This window comes from Dendrobates tinctorius, unplaced genomic scaffold, assembly GCF_039654945.1.
Source record: "Dendrobates tinctorius isolate UK_male_01 unplaced genomic scaffold, ASM3965494v1 ptg000300l, whole genome shotgun sequence".
In the NCBI taxonomy this organism is placed as follows: Eukaryota; Metazoa; Chordata; class Amphibia; order Anura; family Dendrobatidae; genus Dendrobates; species Dendrobates tinctorius.
Genome location: NW_027361967.1, coordinates 661,079 through 677,789, shown reverse-complemented (window position 1 = coordinate 677,789; position 16,711 = coordinate 661,079). Strand labels below are relative to the sequence as shown.

General features: G+C 35.9%; 4 non-coding genes across 4 annotated transcripts; all 4 read right to left on the bottom strand.

Moving 5' to 3' along the window:
• Positions 1-1,451: 1,451 nt before the first annotated feature.
• TRNAF-GAA (transfer RNA phenylalanine (anticodon GAA)) lies at positions 1,452-1,524 on the bottom strand. The gene has a single exon. It is a non-coding gene; the product is annotated as a tRNA-Phe (tRNA).
• A 1,945-nt stretch (positions 1,525-3,469) lies between these two features.
• On the bottom strand, positions 3,470-3,542 carry TRNAF-GAA (transfer RNA phenylalanine (anticodon GAA)). The gene has a single exon. It is a non-coding gene; the product is annotated as a tRNA-Phe (tRNA).
• Positions 3,543-5,488: 1,946 nt separating this feature from the next.
• Positions 5,489-5,561, bottom strand: TRNAF-GAA (transfer RNA phenylalanine (anticodon GAA)). The gene has a single exon. It is a non-coding gene; the product is annotated as a tRNA-Phe (tRNA).
• Positions 5,562-13,604: 8,043 nt separating this feature from the next.
• Positions 13,605-13,677, bottom strand: TRNAF-GAA (transfer RNA phenylalanine (anticodon GAA)). Its single transcript has one exon. It is a non-coding gene; the product is annotated as a tRNA-Phe (tRNA).
• Positions 13,678-16,711: the final 3,034 nt, after the last annotated feature.

Here is a 16,711-nt window from a genome sequence, read left to right as displayed (position 1 = left end):
TAAGTATCGTTATGGTCTATTGATGTATGAGGTGAAAACTATGAAAGTAGACTTACCAGCAAATCCGTTTCTAGATATATTTCATGACAGCACTTTAGAAGGTTGATTCCCTACCCTAATAGGGACAGAGAACACAAAGAGGTGAAATAGTCCCTCCTCATTGACTGTCCAAAGGATTTTTCTAGTGCCAAAAGAACAACAGACATATGCACAAAAAAACCTGTTTGATGTTCCTAGAGTTCTTTTTTGAGAGGACAAATTCAGATTCACTCCAAAGACTCTCAGGAAATTTTTCAAAACCACATTACTAAGTTTTGTTTGACCTCATCTAATCAATAAATGAAGATAAAGTTTCTTGAAATTAAATGTTGATGTCAGAAGTGGGATTTGCACCCACGCCTCCAGGGAAGACTGCGACCTGAACGCAGCGCCTTAGACCGCTCGGCCATCCTGACTTCGATATGCAATTGGAACTTAACTCCTTCCATGCTAGTCAGCAGAAATGTTACCATCCCTTGTGATTAAAAACTTGTCACACCACCCCAAAAAAGTCAATAAATAACATTTTTTATATGCGTACTTTTCGTCTGCATTAATTTTTAAACCTCCATTTATTTTGTTTGGATTTTAGAAATGTTAGATTTCTCACAAATGCGGTGATGCACCACATTTCTTCAGAAACTACTGTTTGGCCACACAGCAGGGCTTTGAAAGGAAGAGCCCTATTTGGGTTTTGCAATGCAGATTTTGCAGGAATACCTTGCAGATGAAATTTGCAGAGTACCAAAACAGCAGAAAACCTCCCAAAGTGACCACATTTTAGAAATTATTTTGCACAATGAGTTAATCAACACCTGCAATTACTATTGTCAGCCTATAGGTGTTTTCACTCTGAACCATCCAGCATTGCAAGTGTGCCAAGTTTAGTGCCCAGCTTTTGCTTGCAGAGACAAGCAACCCATACATTTTTAAGTGGGCTCTACTCACTGGAGCAATGTCAAATATGTAGATGCTTTGTCTCACCATTAAAGTAGAAACCTCCTATATTTCAAATTAAAGATGACGGACCTGTGTGGAGCTTGTGTTTTTTACCTTTTTGACTTTGTCCACAGCATATTTTTTAAGGACATTTGTCTCAGTAATGCCTCAGTGTTTCAAAGTCAAACAAGCTGACTATAATCATTCAGCTAGTGTCTGATAAGTGCTGTCTGTTTCAGCTATCAGGTTACCTTTTAATCCTCTTACAGCTAAGTCAATCTGAAATAAAACAAAATAGAGGAAAAATTACTAAAAAACATTCATGTGTTCAAAAGGAAAAAGTTACCGTTTCTCAAATTTTTAACATTTTGTTTTCTGTAGATAGTTAAGATTTTTAGGCCTTTTGATCATGATCAGTCCATGTGCTTTGTTTAATATCTCCTTAAAATGTAAACGGTGAAGAAAAAGCATTTTGCCGAAACCTGGGATTGGACCAGGGACCTTTAGATCTTCAGTCTAACGCTCTCCCAACTGAGCTATTTCGGCCATATCTATACATTTTCTGGGGGGTTTGACACTCTGCAAATGTCAAGTGTCACACCTGGAGGGATATATTATAATTTTTCATTTGACTGTTTTTTGAAGCATGATTTCTATTTGAAATGCCTTCCATTTTGCTGTACATATTTAATAACATTCATTAACTATTTGTGAATGAGTAGAAAAAGACAGCAATTTTGCCATTGAATTTTTACATTTTCAGTTTGTCTCCATGCACCAGTATAATTCTGACCCTGTGCTTCTAGAATAGGTCATGGTCGCACATAAAACACAATTTGCATGCATAATGTTACATCAAGTTTTATTTTTTATGAGATGCAAACAATTGGAGCAAAAAAGAGACAAAAATTTAGAGAAAATATTTTATTGATTGTGAAAAGTGAGACCATTTGTCCCAAAATGTGCTGAAACATGTCAGAAGGACATGGGCATTTCACATTTTTTAAACTATGATTACCTACTTGTTAAGTTTTTGTTAATTAAGTATCGTTATGGTCTATTGATGTATGAGGTGAAAACTATGAAAGTAGACTTACCAGCAAATCCGTTTCTAGATATATTTCATGACAGCACTGTAGAAGGTTGATTCCCTACCCTAATAGGGACAGAGAACACAAAGAGGTGAAATAGTCCCTCCTCATTGACTGTCCAAAGGATTTTTCTAGTGCCAAAAGAACAACAGACATATGCACAAAAAAACCTGTTTGATGTTCCTAGAGTTCTTTTTTGAGAGGACAAATTCAGATTCACTCCAAAGACTCTCAGGAAATTTTTCAAAACCACATTACTAAGTTTTGTTTGACCTCATCTAATCAATAAATGAAGATAAAGTTTTTTGAAATTAAATGTTGATGTCAGAAGTGGGATTTAAACCCACGCCTCCAGGGAAGACTGCAACCTGAACGCAGCGCCTTAGACCGCTCGGCCATCCTGACTTCGATATGCAATTGGAACTTAACTCCTTCCATGCTAGTCAGCAGAAATGTTACCATCCCTTGTGATTAAAAACTTGTCACATCACCCCAAAAAAGTCAATAAATAACATTTTTTATATGCGTACTTTTCGTCTGCATTAATTTTTAAACCTCCATTTATTTTGTTTGGATATTAGAAATGTTAGATTTCTCACAAATGCGGTGATGCACCACATTTCTTCAGAAGCTACTGTTTGGCCACACAGCAGGGCTTTGAAAGGAAGAGCCCTATTTGGGTTTTGCAATGCAGATTTTGCAGGAATACCTTGCAGATGAAATTTGCAGAGTACCAAAACAGCAGAAAACCTCCCAAAGTGACCACATTTTAGAAATTATTTTGCACAATGAGTTAATCAACACCTGCAATTACTATTGTCAGCCTATAGGTGTTTTCACTCTGAACCATCCAGCATTGCAAGTATGCCAGTTTAGTGCCCAGCTTTTGCTTGCAGAGACTAGCAACCCATACATTTTTAAGTGGGCTCTACTCACTGGAGCAATGTCAAATATGTAGATGCTTTGTCTCACCATTAAAGTAGAAACCTCCTATATTTCAAATTAAAGATGACGGACCTGTGTGGAGCTTGTGTTTTTTGCCTTTTTGACTTTGTCCACAGCATATTTTTTAAGGACATTTGTCTCAGTAATGCCTCAGTGTTTCAAAGTCAAACAAGCTGACTATAATCATTCAGCTAGTGTCTGATAAGTGCTGTCTGTTTCAGCTATCAGGTTACCTTTTAATCCTCTTACAGCTAAGTCAATCTGAAATAAAACAAAATAGAGGAAAAATTACTAAAAAACATTCATGTGTTCAAAAGGAAAAAGTTACCGTTTCTCAAATTTTTAACATTTTGTTTTCTGTAGATAGTTAAGATTTTTAGGCCTTTTGATCATGATCAGTCCATGTGCTTTGTTTAATATCTCCTTAAAATGTAAACGGTGAAGAAAAAGCATTTTGCCGAAACCCGGGATTGGACCAGGGACCTTTAGATCTTCAGTCTAACGCTCTCCCAACTGAGCTATTTCGGCCATATTTATACATTTTCTGGGGGGTTTGACACTCTGCAAATGTCAAGTGTCACACCTGGAGGGATATATTATAATTTTTCATTTGACTGTTTTTTGAAGCATGATTTCTATTTGAAACGCCTTCCATTTTGCTGTACATATTTAATAACATTCATTAACTATTTGTGAATGAGTAGAAAAAGACAGCAATTTTGCCATTGAATTTTTACATTTTCAGTTTGTCTCCATGCACCAGTATAATTCTGACCCTGTGCTTCTAGAATAGGTCATGGTCGCACATAAAACACAATTTGCATGCATAATGTTACATCAAGTTTTATTTTTTATGAGATGCAAACAATTGGAGCAAAAAAGAGACAAAAATTTAGAGAAAATATTTTATTGATTGTTAAAAGTGAGACCATTTGTCCCAAAATGTGCTGAAACATGTCAGAAGGACATGGGCATTTCACATTTTTTAAACTATGATTACCTACTTGTTAAGTTTTTGTTAATTAAGTATCGTTATGGTCTATTGATGTATGAGGTGAAAACTATGAAAGTAGACTTACCAGCAAATCCGTTTCTAGATATATTTCATGACAGCACTTTAGAAGGTTGATTCCCTACCCTAATAGGGACAGAGAACACAAAGAGGTGAAATAGTCCCTCCTCATTGACTGTCCAAAGGATTTTTCTAGTGCCAAAAGAACAACAGACATATGCACAAAAAAACCTGTTTGATGTTCCTAGAGTTCTTTTTTGAGAGGACAAATTCAGATTCACTCCAAAGACTCTCAGGAAATTTTTCAAAACCACATTACTAAGTTTTGTTTGACCTCATCTAATCAATAAATGAAGATAAAGTTTCTTGAAATTAAATGTTGATGTCAGAAGTGGGATTTGAACCCAAGCCTCCAGGGAAGACTGCGACCTGAACGCAGCGCCTTAGACCGCTCGGCCATCCTGACTTCGATATGCAATTGGAACTTAACTCCTTCCATGCTAGTCAGCAGAAATGTTACCATCCCTTGTGATTAAAAACTTGTCACACCACCCCAAAAAAGTCAATAAATAACATTTTTTATATGCGTACTTTTCGTCTGCATTAATTTTTAAACCTCCATTTATTTTGTTTGGATATTAGAAATGTTAGATTTCTCACAAATGCGGTGATGCACCACATTTCTTCAGAAACTACTGTTTGGCCACACAGCAGGGCTTTGAAAGGAAGAGCCCTATTTGGGTTTTGCAATGCAGATTTTGCAGGAATACCTTGCAGATGAAATTTGCAGAGTACCAAAACAGCAGAAAACCTCCCAAAGTGACCACATTTTAGAAATTATTTTGCACAATGAGTTAATCAACACCTGCAATTACTATTGTCAGCCTATAGGTGTTTTCACTCTGAACCATCCAGCATTGCAAGTATGCCAAGTTTAGTGCCCAGCTTTTGCTTGCAGAGACAAGCAACCCATACATTTTTAAGTGGGCTCTACTCACTGGAGCAATGTCAAATATGTAGATGCTTTGTCTCACCATTAAAGTAGAAACCTCCTATATTTCAAATTAAAGATGACGGACCTGTGTGGAGCTTGTGTTTTTTACCTTTTTGACTTTGTCCACAGCATATTTTTTAAGGACATTTGTCTCAGTAATGCCTCAGTGTTTCAAAGTCAAACAAGCTGACTATAATCATTCAGCTAGTGTCTGATAAGTGCTGTCTGTTTCAGCTATCAGGTTACCTTTTAATCCTCTTACAGCTAAGTCAATCTGAAATAAAACAAAATAGAGGAAAAATTACTAAAAAACATTCATGTGTTCAAAAGGAAAAAGTTACCGTTTCTCAAATTTTTAACATTTTGTTTTCTGTAGATAGTTAAGATTTTTAGGCCTTTTGATCATGATCAGTCCATGTGCTTTGTTTAATATCTCCTTAAAATGTAAACGGTGAAGAAAAAGCATTTTGCCGAAACCTGGGATTGGACCAGGGACCTTTAGATCTTCAGTCTAACGCTCTCCCAACTGAGCTATTTCGGCCATATCTATACATTTTCTGGGGGGTTTGACACTCTGCAAATGTCAAGTGTCACACCTGGAGGGATATATTATAATTTTTCATTTGACTGTTTTTTGAAGCATGATTTCTATTTGAAACGCCTTCCATTTTGCTGTACATATTTAATAACATTCATTAACTATTTGTGAATGAGTAGAAAAAGACAGCAATTTTGCCATTGAATTTTTACATTTTCAGTTTGTCTCCATGCACCAGTATAATTCTGACCCTGTGCTTCTAGAATAGGTCATGGTCGCACATAAAACACAATTTGCATGCATAATGTTACATCAAGTTTTATTTTTTATGAGATGCAAACAATTGGAGCAAAAAAGAGACAAAAATTTAGAGAAAATATTTTATTGATTGTTAAAAGTGAGACCATTTGTCCCAAAATGTGCTGAAACATGTCAGAAGGACATGGGCATTTCACATTTTTTAAACTATGATTACCTACTTGTTAAGTTTTTGTTAATTAAGTATCGTTATGGTCTATTGATGTATGAGGTGAAAACTATGAAAGTAGACTTACCAGCAAATCCGTTTCTAGATATATTTCATGACAGCACTTTAGAAGGTTGATTCCCTACCCTAATAGGGACAGAGAACACAAAGAGGTGAAATAGTCCCTCCTCATTGACTGTCCAAAGGATTTTTCTAGTGCCAAAAGAACAACAGACATATGCACAAAAAAACCTGTTTGATGTTCCTAGAGTTCTTTTTTGAGAGGACAAATTCAGATTCACTCCAAAGACTCTCTGGAAATTTTTCAAAACCACATTACTAAGCTTTGTTTGACCTCATCTAATCAATAAATGAAGATAAAGTTTCTTGAAATTAAATGTTGATGTCAGAAGTGGGATTTGCACCCACGCCTCCAGGGAAGACTGCGACCTGAACGCAGCGCCTTAGACCGCTCGGCCATCCTGACTTCGATATGCAATTGGAACTTAACTCCTTCCATGCTAGTCAGCAGAAATGTTACCATTCCTTGTGATTAAAAACTTGTCACACCACCCCAAAAAAGTCAATAAATAACATTTTTTATATGCGTACTTTTCGTCTGCATTAATTTTTAAACCTCCATTTATTTTGTTTGGATATTAGAAATGTTAGATTTCTCACAAATGCGGTGATGCACCACATTTCTTCAGAAACTACTGTTTGGCCACACAGCAGGGCTTTGAAAGGAAGAGCCCTATTTGGGTTTTGCAATGCAGATTTTGCAGGAATACCTTGCAGATGAAATTTGCAGAGTACCAAAACAGCAGAAAACCTCCCAAAGTGACCACATTTTAGAAATTATTTTGCACAATGAGTTAATCAACACCTGCAATTACTATTGTCAGCCTATAGGTGTTTTCACTCTGAACCATCCAGCATTGCAAGTATGCCAGTTTAGTGCCCAGCTTTTGCTTGCAGAGGCAAGCAACCCATACATTTTTAAGTGGGCTCTACTCACTGGAGCAATGTCAAATATGTAGATGCTTTGTCTCACCATTAAAGTAGAAACCTCCTATATTTCAAATTAAAGATGACGGACCTGTGTGGAGCTTGTGTTTTTTGCCTTTTTGACTTTGTCCACAGCATATTTTTTAAGGACATTTGTCTCAGTAATGCCTCAGTGTTTCAAAGTCAAACAAGCTGACTATAATCATTCAGCTAGTGTCTGATAAGTGCTGTCTGTTTCAGCTATCAGGTTACCTTTTAATCCTCTTACAGCTAAGTCAATCTGAAATAAAACAAAATAGAGGAAAAATTACTAAAAAACATTCATGTGTTCAAAAGGAAAAAGTTACCGTTTCTCAAATTTTTAACATTTTGTTTTCTGTAGATAGTTAAGATTTTTAGGCCTTTTGATCATGATCAGTCCATGTGCTTTGTTTAATATCTCCTTAAAATGTAAACGGTGAAGAAAAAGCATTTTGCCGAAACACGGGACCTTTAGATCTTCAGTCTAACGCTCTCCCAACTGAGCTATTTCGGCCATATCTATACATTTTCTGGGGGGTTTGACACTCTGCAAATGTCAAGTGTCACACCTGGAGGGATATATTATAATTTTTCATTTGACTGTTTTTTGAAGCATGATTTCTATTTGAAACGCCTTCCATTTTGCTGTACATATTTAATAACATTCATTAACTATTTGTGAATGAGTAGAAAAAGACAGCAATTTTGCCATTGAATTTTTACATTTTCAGTTTGTCTCCATGCACCAGTATAATTCTGACCCTGTGCTTCTAGAATAGGTCATGGTCGCCATAAAACACAATTTGCATGCATAATGTTACATCAAGTTTTATTTTTTATGAGATGCAAACAATTGGAGCAAAAAAGAGACAAAAATTTAGAGAAAATATTTTATTGATTGTTAAAAGTGAGACCATTTGTCCCAAAATGTGCTGAAACATGTCAGAAGGACATGGGCATTTCACATTTTTTAAACTATGATTACCTACTTGTTAAGTTTTTGTTTATTAAGTATCGTTATGGTCTATTGATGTATGAGGTGAAAACTATGAAAGTAGACTTACCAGCAAATCCGTTTCTAGATATATTTCATGACAGCACTGTAGAAGGTTGATTCCCTAACCTAATAGGGACAGAGAACACAAAGAGGTAAAATAGTCCCTCCTCATTGACTGTCCAAAGGATTTTTCTAGTGCCAAAAGAACAACAGACATATGCACAAAAAATCTGTTTGATGTTCCTAGAGTTCTTTTTTGAGAGGACAAATTCAGATTCACTCCAAAGACTCTCAGGAAATTTTTCAAAACCACATTACTAAGTTTTGTTTGACCTCATCTAATCAATAAATGAAGATAAAGTTCCTTGAAATTAAATGTTGATGTCAGAAGTGGGATTTGAACCCACTCCTCCAGCGGAGACACGCAGCGCCTTAGACCGCTCGGCCATCCTGACTTCGATATGCAATTGGAACTTAACTCCTTCCATGCTAGTCAGCAGAAATGTTACCATTCCTTGTGATTAAAAACTTGTCACACCACCCCAAAAAAGTCAATAAATAACATTTTTTATATGCGTACTTTTCGTCTGCATTAATTTTTAAACCTCCATTTATTTTGTTTGGATATTAGAAATGTTAGATTTCTCACAAATGCGGTGATGCACCACATTTCTTCAGAAACTACTGTTTGGCCACACAGCAGGGCTTTGAAAGGAAGAGCCCTATTTGGGTTTTGCAATGCAGATTTTGCAGGAATACCTTGCAGATGAAATTTGCAGAGTACCAAAACAGCAGAAAACCTCCCAAAGTGACCACATTTTAGAAATAATTTTGCACAATGAGTTAATCAACACCTGCAATTACTATTGTCAGCCTATAGGTGTTTTCACTCTGAACCATCCAGCATTGCAAGTATGCCAGTTTAGTGCCCAGCTTTTGCTTGCAGAGACAAGCAACCCATACATTTTTAAGTGGGCTCTACTCACTGGAGCAATATCAAATATGTAGATGCTTTGTCTCACCATTAAAGTAGAAACCTCCTATATTTCAAATTAAAAATGACGGACCTGTGTGGAGCTTGTGTTTTTTGCCTTTTTGACTTTGTCCACAGCATATTTTTTAAGGACATTTGTCTCAGTAATGCCTCAGTGTTTCAAAGTCAAACAAGCTGACTATAATCATTCAGCTAGTGTCTGATAAGTGCTGTCTGTTTCAGCTATCAGGTTACCTTTTAATCCTCTTACAGCTAAGTCAATCTGAAATAAAACAAAATAGAGGAAAAATTACTAAAAAACATTCATGTGTTCAAAAGGAAAAAGTTACCGTTTCTCAAATTTTTAACATTTTGTTTTCTGTAGATAGTTAAGATTTTTAGGCCTTTTGATCATGATCAGTCCATGTGCTTTGTTTAATATCTCCTTAAAATGTAAACGGTGAAGAAAAAGCATTTTGCCGAAACACGGGATCTTTAGATCTTCAGTCTAACGCTCTCCCAACTGAGCTATTTCGGCCATATCTATACATTTTCTGGGGGGTTTGACACTCTACAAATGTCAAGTGTCACACCTGGAGGGATATATTATAAATTTTCATTTGACTGTTTTTTGAAGCATGATTTCTATTTGAAACGCCTTCCATTTTGCTGTACATATTTAATAACATTCATTAACTATTTGTGAATGAGTAGAAAAAGACAGCAATTTTGCCATTGAATTTTTACATTTTCAGTTTGTCTCCATGCACCAGTATAATTCTGACCCTGTGCTTCTAGAATAGGTCATGGTCGCACATAAAACACAATTTGCATGCATAATGTTACATCAAGTTTTATTTTTTATGAGATGCAAACAATTGGAGCAAAAAAGAGACAAAAATTTAGAGAAAATATTTTATTGATTGTTAAAAGTGAGACCATTTGTCCCAAAATGTGCTGAAACATGTCAGAAGGACATGGGCATTTCACATTTTTTAAACTATGATTACCTACTTGTTAAGTTTTTGTTAATTAAGTATCGTTATGGTCTATTGATGTATGAGGTGAAAACTATGAAAGTAGACTTACCAGCAAATCCGTTTCTAGATATATTTCATGACAGCACTGTAGAAGGTTGATTCCCTACCCTAATAGGGACAGAGAACACAAAGAGGTGAAATAGTCCCTCCTCATTGACTGTCCAAAGGATTTTTCTAGTGCCAAAAGAACAACAGACATATGCACAAAAAAACCTGTTTGATGTTCCTAGAGTTCTTTTTTGAGAGGACAAATTCAGATTCACTCCAAAGACTCTCAGGAAATTTTTCAAAACCACATTACTAAGTTTTGTTTGACCTCATCTAATCAATAAATGAAGATAAAGTTTCTTGAAAATAAATGTTGATGTCAGAAGTCCAGGGACGACTGCGACCTGAACGCAGCGCCTTAGACCGCTCGGCCATCCTGACTTCGATATGCAATTGGAACTTAACTCCTTCCATGCTAGTCAGCAGAAATGTTACCATCCCTTGTGATTAAAAACTTGTCACACCACCCCAAAAAAGTCAATAAATAACATTTTTTATATGCGTACTTTTCGTCTGCATTAATTTTTAAACCTCCATTTATTTTGTTTGGATATTAGAAATGTTAGATTTCTCACAAATGCGGTGATGCACCACATTTCTTCAGAAACTACTGTTTGGCCACACAGCAGGGCTTTGAAAGGAAGAGCCCTATTTGGGTTTTGCAATGCAGATTTTGCAGGAATACCTTGCAGATGAAATTTGCAGAGTACCAAAACAGCAGAAAACCTCCCAAAGTGACCACATTTTAGAAATTATTTTGCACAATGAGTTAATCAACACCTGCAATTACTATTGTCAGCCTATAGGTGTTTTCACTCTGAACCATCCAGCATTGCAAGTATGCCAGTTTAGTGCCCAGCTTTTGCTTGCAGAGACAAGCAACCCATACATTTTTAAGTGGGCTCTACTCACTGGAGCAATGTCAAATATGTAGATGCTTTGTCTCACCATTAAAGTAGAAACCTCCTATATTTCAAATTAAAGATGACGGACCTGTGTGGAGCTTGTGTTTTTTGCCTTTTTGACTTTGTCCACAGCATATTTTTTAAGGACATTTGTCTCAGTAATGCCTCAGTGTTTCAAAGTCAAACAAGCTGACTATAATCATTCAGCTAGTGTCTGATAAGTGCTGTCTGTTTCAGCTATCAGGTTACCTTTTAATCCTCTTACAGCTAAGTCAATCTGAAATAAAACAAAATAGAGGAAAAATTACTAAAAAACATTCATGTGTTCAAAAGGAAAAAGTTACCGTTTCTCAAATTTTTAACATTTTGTTTTCTGTAGATAGTTAAGATTTTTAGGCCTTTTGATCATGATCAGTCCATGTGCTTTGTTTAATATCTCCTTAAAATGTAAACGGTGAAGAAAAAGCATTTTGCCAAAACACGGGATTGGACCAGGGACCTTTAGATATTCAGTCTAACGCTCTCCCAACTGAGCTATTTCGGCCATATCTATACATTTTCTGGGGGGTTTGACACTCTGCAAATGTCAAGTGTCACACATGGAGGGATATATTATAATTTTTCATTTGACTGTTTTTTGAAGCATGATTTCTATTTGAAACGCCTTCCATTTTGCTGTACATATTTAATAACATTCATTAACTATTTGTGAATGAGTAGAAAAAGACAGCAATTTTGCCATTGAATTTTTACATTTTCAGTTTGTCTCCATGCACCAGTATAATTCTGACCCTGTGCTTCTAGAATAGGTCATGGTCGCACATAAAACACAATTTGCATGCATAATGTTACATCAAGTTTTATTTTTTATGAGATGCAAACAATTGGAGCAAAAAAGAGACAAAAATTTAGAGAAAATATTTTATTGATTGTTAAAAGTGAGACCATTTGTCCCAAAATGTGCTGAAACATGTCAGAATGACATGGGCATTTCACATTTTTTAAACTATGATTACCTACTTGTTAAGTTTTTGTTAATTAAGTATCGTTATGGTCTATTGATGTATGAGGTGAAAACTATGAAAGTAGACTTACCAGCAAATCCGTTTCTAGATATATTTCATGACAGCACTGTAGAAGGTTGATTCCCTACCCTAATAGGGACAGAGAACACAAAGAGGTGAAATAGTCCCTCCTCATTGACTGTCCAAAGGATTTTTCTAGTGCCAAAAGAACAACAGACATATGCACAAAAAAACCTGTTTGATGTTCCTAGAGTTCTTTTTTGAGAGGACAAATTCAGATTCACTCCAAAGACTCTCAGGAAATTTTTCAAAACCACATTACTAAGTTTTGTTTGACCTCATCTAATCAATAAATGAAGATAAAGTTTCTTGAAATTAAATGTTGATGTCAGAAGTGGGATTTGAACCCACGCCTCCAGGGAAGACTATGACCTGCGACTGCGACAAAATAGAGGAAAAATTACTAAAAAACATTCATGTGTTCAAAAGGAAAAAGTTACCGTTTCTCAAATTTTTAACAGAGACTGCCACCTGAACGCAGCGCCTTAGACCGCTCGGCCATCCTGACTTCGATATGCAATTGGAACTTAACTCCTTCCATGCTAGTCAGCAGAAATGTTACCATCCCTTGTGATTAAAAACTTGTCACACCACCCCAAAAAAGTCAATAAATAACATTTTTTATATGCGTACTTTTCGTCTGCATTAATTTTTAAACCTCCATTTATTTTGTTTGGATATTAGAAATGTTAGATTTCTCACAAATGCGGTGATGCACCACATTTCTTCAGAAGCTACTGTTTGGCCACACAGCAGGGCTTTGAAAGGAAGAGCCCTATTTGGGTTTTGCAATGCAGATTTTGCAGGAATACCTTGCAGATGAAATTTGCAGAGTACCAAAACAGCAGAAAACCTCCCAAAGTGACCACATTTTAGAAATTATTTTGCACAATGAGTTAATCAACACCTGCAATTACTATTGTCAGCCTATAGGTGTTTTCACTCTGAACCATCCAGCATTGCAAGTATGCCAGTTTAGTGCCCAGCTTTTGCTTGCAGAGACAAGCAACCCATACATTTTTAAGTGGGCTCTACTCACTGGAGCAATGTCAAATATGTAGATGCTTTGTCTCACCATTAAAGTAGAAACCTCCTATATTTCAAATTAAAGATGACGGACCTGTGTGGAGCTTGTGTTTTTTGCCTTTTTGACTTTGTCCACAGCATATTTTTTAAGGACATTTGTCTCAGTAATGCCTCAGTGTTTCAAAGTCAAACAAGCTGACTATAATCATTCAGCTAGTGTCTGATAAGTGCTGTCTGTTTCAGCTATCAGGTTACCTTTTAATCCTCTTACAGCTAAGTCAATCTGAAATAAAACAAAATAGAGGAAAAATTACTAAAAAACATTCATGTGTTCAAAAGGAAAAAGTTACCGTTTCTCAAATTTTTAACATTTTGTTTTCTGTAGATAGTTAAGATTTTTAGGCCTTTTGATCATGATCAGTCCATGTGCTTTGTTTAATATCTCCTTAAAATGTAAACGGTGAAGAAAAAGCATTTTGCCGAAACCCGGGATTGGACCAGGGACCTTTAGATCTTCAGTCTAACGCTCTCCCAACTGAGCTATTTCGGCCATATTTATACATTTTCTGGGGGGTTTGACACTCTGCAAATGTCAAGTGTCACACCTGGAGGGATATATTATAATTTTTCATTTGACTGTTTTTTGAAGCATGATTTCTATTTGAAACGCCTTCCATTTTGCTGTACATATTTAATAACATTCATTAACTATTTGTGAATGAGTAGAAAAAGACAGCAATTTTGCCATTGAATTTTTACATTTTCAGTTTGTCTCCATGCACCAGTATAATTCTGACCCTGTGCTTCTAGAATAGGTCATGGTCGCACATAAAACACAATTTGCATGCATAATGTTACATCAAGTTTTATTTTTTATGAGATGCAAACAATTGGAGCAAAAAAGAGACAAAAATTTAGAGAAAATATTTTATTGATTGTTAAAAGTGAGACCATTTGTCCCAAAATGTGCTGAAACATGTCAGAAGGACATGGGCATTTCACATTTTTTAAACTATGATTACCTACTTGTTAAGTTTTTGTTAATTAAGTATCGTTATGGTCTATTGATGTATGAGGTGAAAACTATGAAAGTAGACTTACCAGCAAATCCGTTTCTAGATATATTTCATGACAGCACTTTAGAAGGTTGATTCCCTACCCTAATAGGGACAGAGAACACAAAGAGGTGAAATAGTCCCTCCTCATTGACTGTCCAAAGGATTTTTCTAGTGCCAAAAGAACAACAGACATATGCACAAAAAAACCTGTTTGATGTTCCTAGAGTTCTTTTTTGAGAGGACAAATTCAGATTCACTCCAAAGACTCTCAGGAAATTTTTCAAAACCACATTACTAAGTTTTGTTTGACCTCATCTAATCAATAAATGAAGATAAAGTTTCTTGAAAATAAATGTTGATGTCAGAAGTCCAGGGACGACTGCGACCTGAACGCAGCGCCTTAGACCGCTCGGCCATCCTGACTTCGATATGCAATTGGAACTTAACTCCTTCCATGCTAGTCAGCAGAAATGTTACCATCCCTTGTGATTAAAAACTTGTCACACCACCCCAAAAAAGTCAATAAATAACATTTTTTATATGCGTACTTTTCGTCTGCATTAATTTTTAAACCTCCATTTATTTTGTTTGGATATTAGAAATGTTAGATTTCTCACAAATGCGGTGATGCACCACATTTCTTCAGAAACTACTGTTTGGCCACACAGCAGGGCTTTGAAAGGAAGAGCCCTATTTGGGTTTTGCAATGCAGATTTTGCAGGAATACCTTGCAGATGAAATTTGCAGAGTACCAAAACAGCAGAAAACCTCCCAAAGTGACCACATTTTAGAAATTATTTTGCACAATGAGTTAATCAACACCTGCAATTACTATTGTCAGCCTATAGGTGTTTTCACTCTGAACCATCCAGCATTGCAAGTATGCCAGTTTAGTGCCCAGCTTTTGCTTGCAGAGACAAGCAACCCATACATTTTTAAGTGGGCTCTACTCACTGGAGCAATGTCAAATATGTAGATGCTTTGTCTCACCATTAAAGTAGAAACCTCCTATATTTCAAATTAAAGATGACGGACCTGTGTGGAGCTTGTGTTTTTTGCCTTTTTGACTTTGTCCACAGCATATTTTTTAAGGACATTTGTCTCAGTAATGCCTCAGTGTTTCAAAGTCAAACAAGCTGACTATAATCATTCAGCTAGTGTCTGATAAGTGCTGTCTGTTTCAGCTATCAGGTTACCTTTTAATCCTCTTACAGCTAAGTCAATCTGAAATAAAACAAAATAGAGGAAAAATTACTAAAAAACATTCATGTGTTCAAAAGGAAAAAGTTACCGTTTCTCAAATTTTTAACATTTTGTTTTCTGTAGATAGTTAAGATTTTTAGGCCTTTTGATCATGATCAGTCCATGTGCTTTGTTTAATATCTCCTTAAAATGTAAACGGTGAAGAAAAAGCATTTTGCCAAAACACGGGATTGGACCAGGGACCTTTAGATATTCAGTCTAACGCTCTCCCAACTGAGCTATTTCGGCCATATCTATACATTTTCTGGGGGGTTTGACACTCTGCAAATGTCAAGTGTCACACATGGAGGGATATATTATAATTTTTCATTTGACTGTTTTTTGAAGCATGATTTCTATTTGAAACGCCTTCCATTTTGCTGTACATATTTAATAACATTCATTAACTATTTGTGAATGAGTAGAAAAAGACAGCAATTTTGCCATTGAATTTTTACATTTTCAGTTTGTCTCCATGCACCAGTATAATTCTGACCCTGTGCTTCTAGAATAGGTCATGGTCGCACATAAAACACAATTTGCATGCATAATGTTACATCAAGTTTTATTTTTTATGAGATGCAAACAATTGGAGCAAAAAAGAGACAAAAATTTAGAGAAAATATTTTATTGATTGTTAAAAGTGAGACCATTTGTCCCAAAATGTGCTGAAACATGTCAGAATGACATGGGCATTTCACATTTTTTAAACTATGATTACCTACTTGTTAAGTTTTTGTTAATTAAGTATCGTTATGGTCTATTGATGTATGAGGTGAAAACTATGAAAGTAGACTTACCAGCAAATCCGTTTCTAGATATATTTCATGACAGCACTGTAGAAGGTTGATTCCCTACCCTAATAGGGACAGAGAACACAAAGAGGTGAAATAGTCCCTCCTCATTGACTGTCCAAAGGATTTTTCTAGTGCCAAAAGAACAACAGACATATGCACAAAAAAACCTGTTTGATGTTCCTAGAGTTCTTTTTTGAGAGGACAAATTCAGATTCACTCCAAAGACTCTCAGGAAATTTTTCAAAACCACATTACTAAGTTTTGTTTGACCTCATCTAATCAATAAATGAAGATAAAGTTTCTTGAAATTAAATGTTGATGTCAGAAGTGGGATTTGAACCCACGCCTCCAGGGAAGACTGTGACCTGCGACTGCGACAAAATAGAGGAAAAATTACTAAAAAACATTCATGTGTTCAAAAGGAAAAAGTTACCGTTTCTCAAATTTTTAACAGAGACTGCCACCTGAACGCAGCGCCTTAGACCGC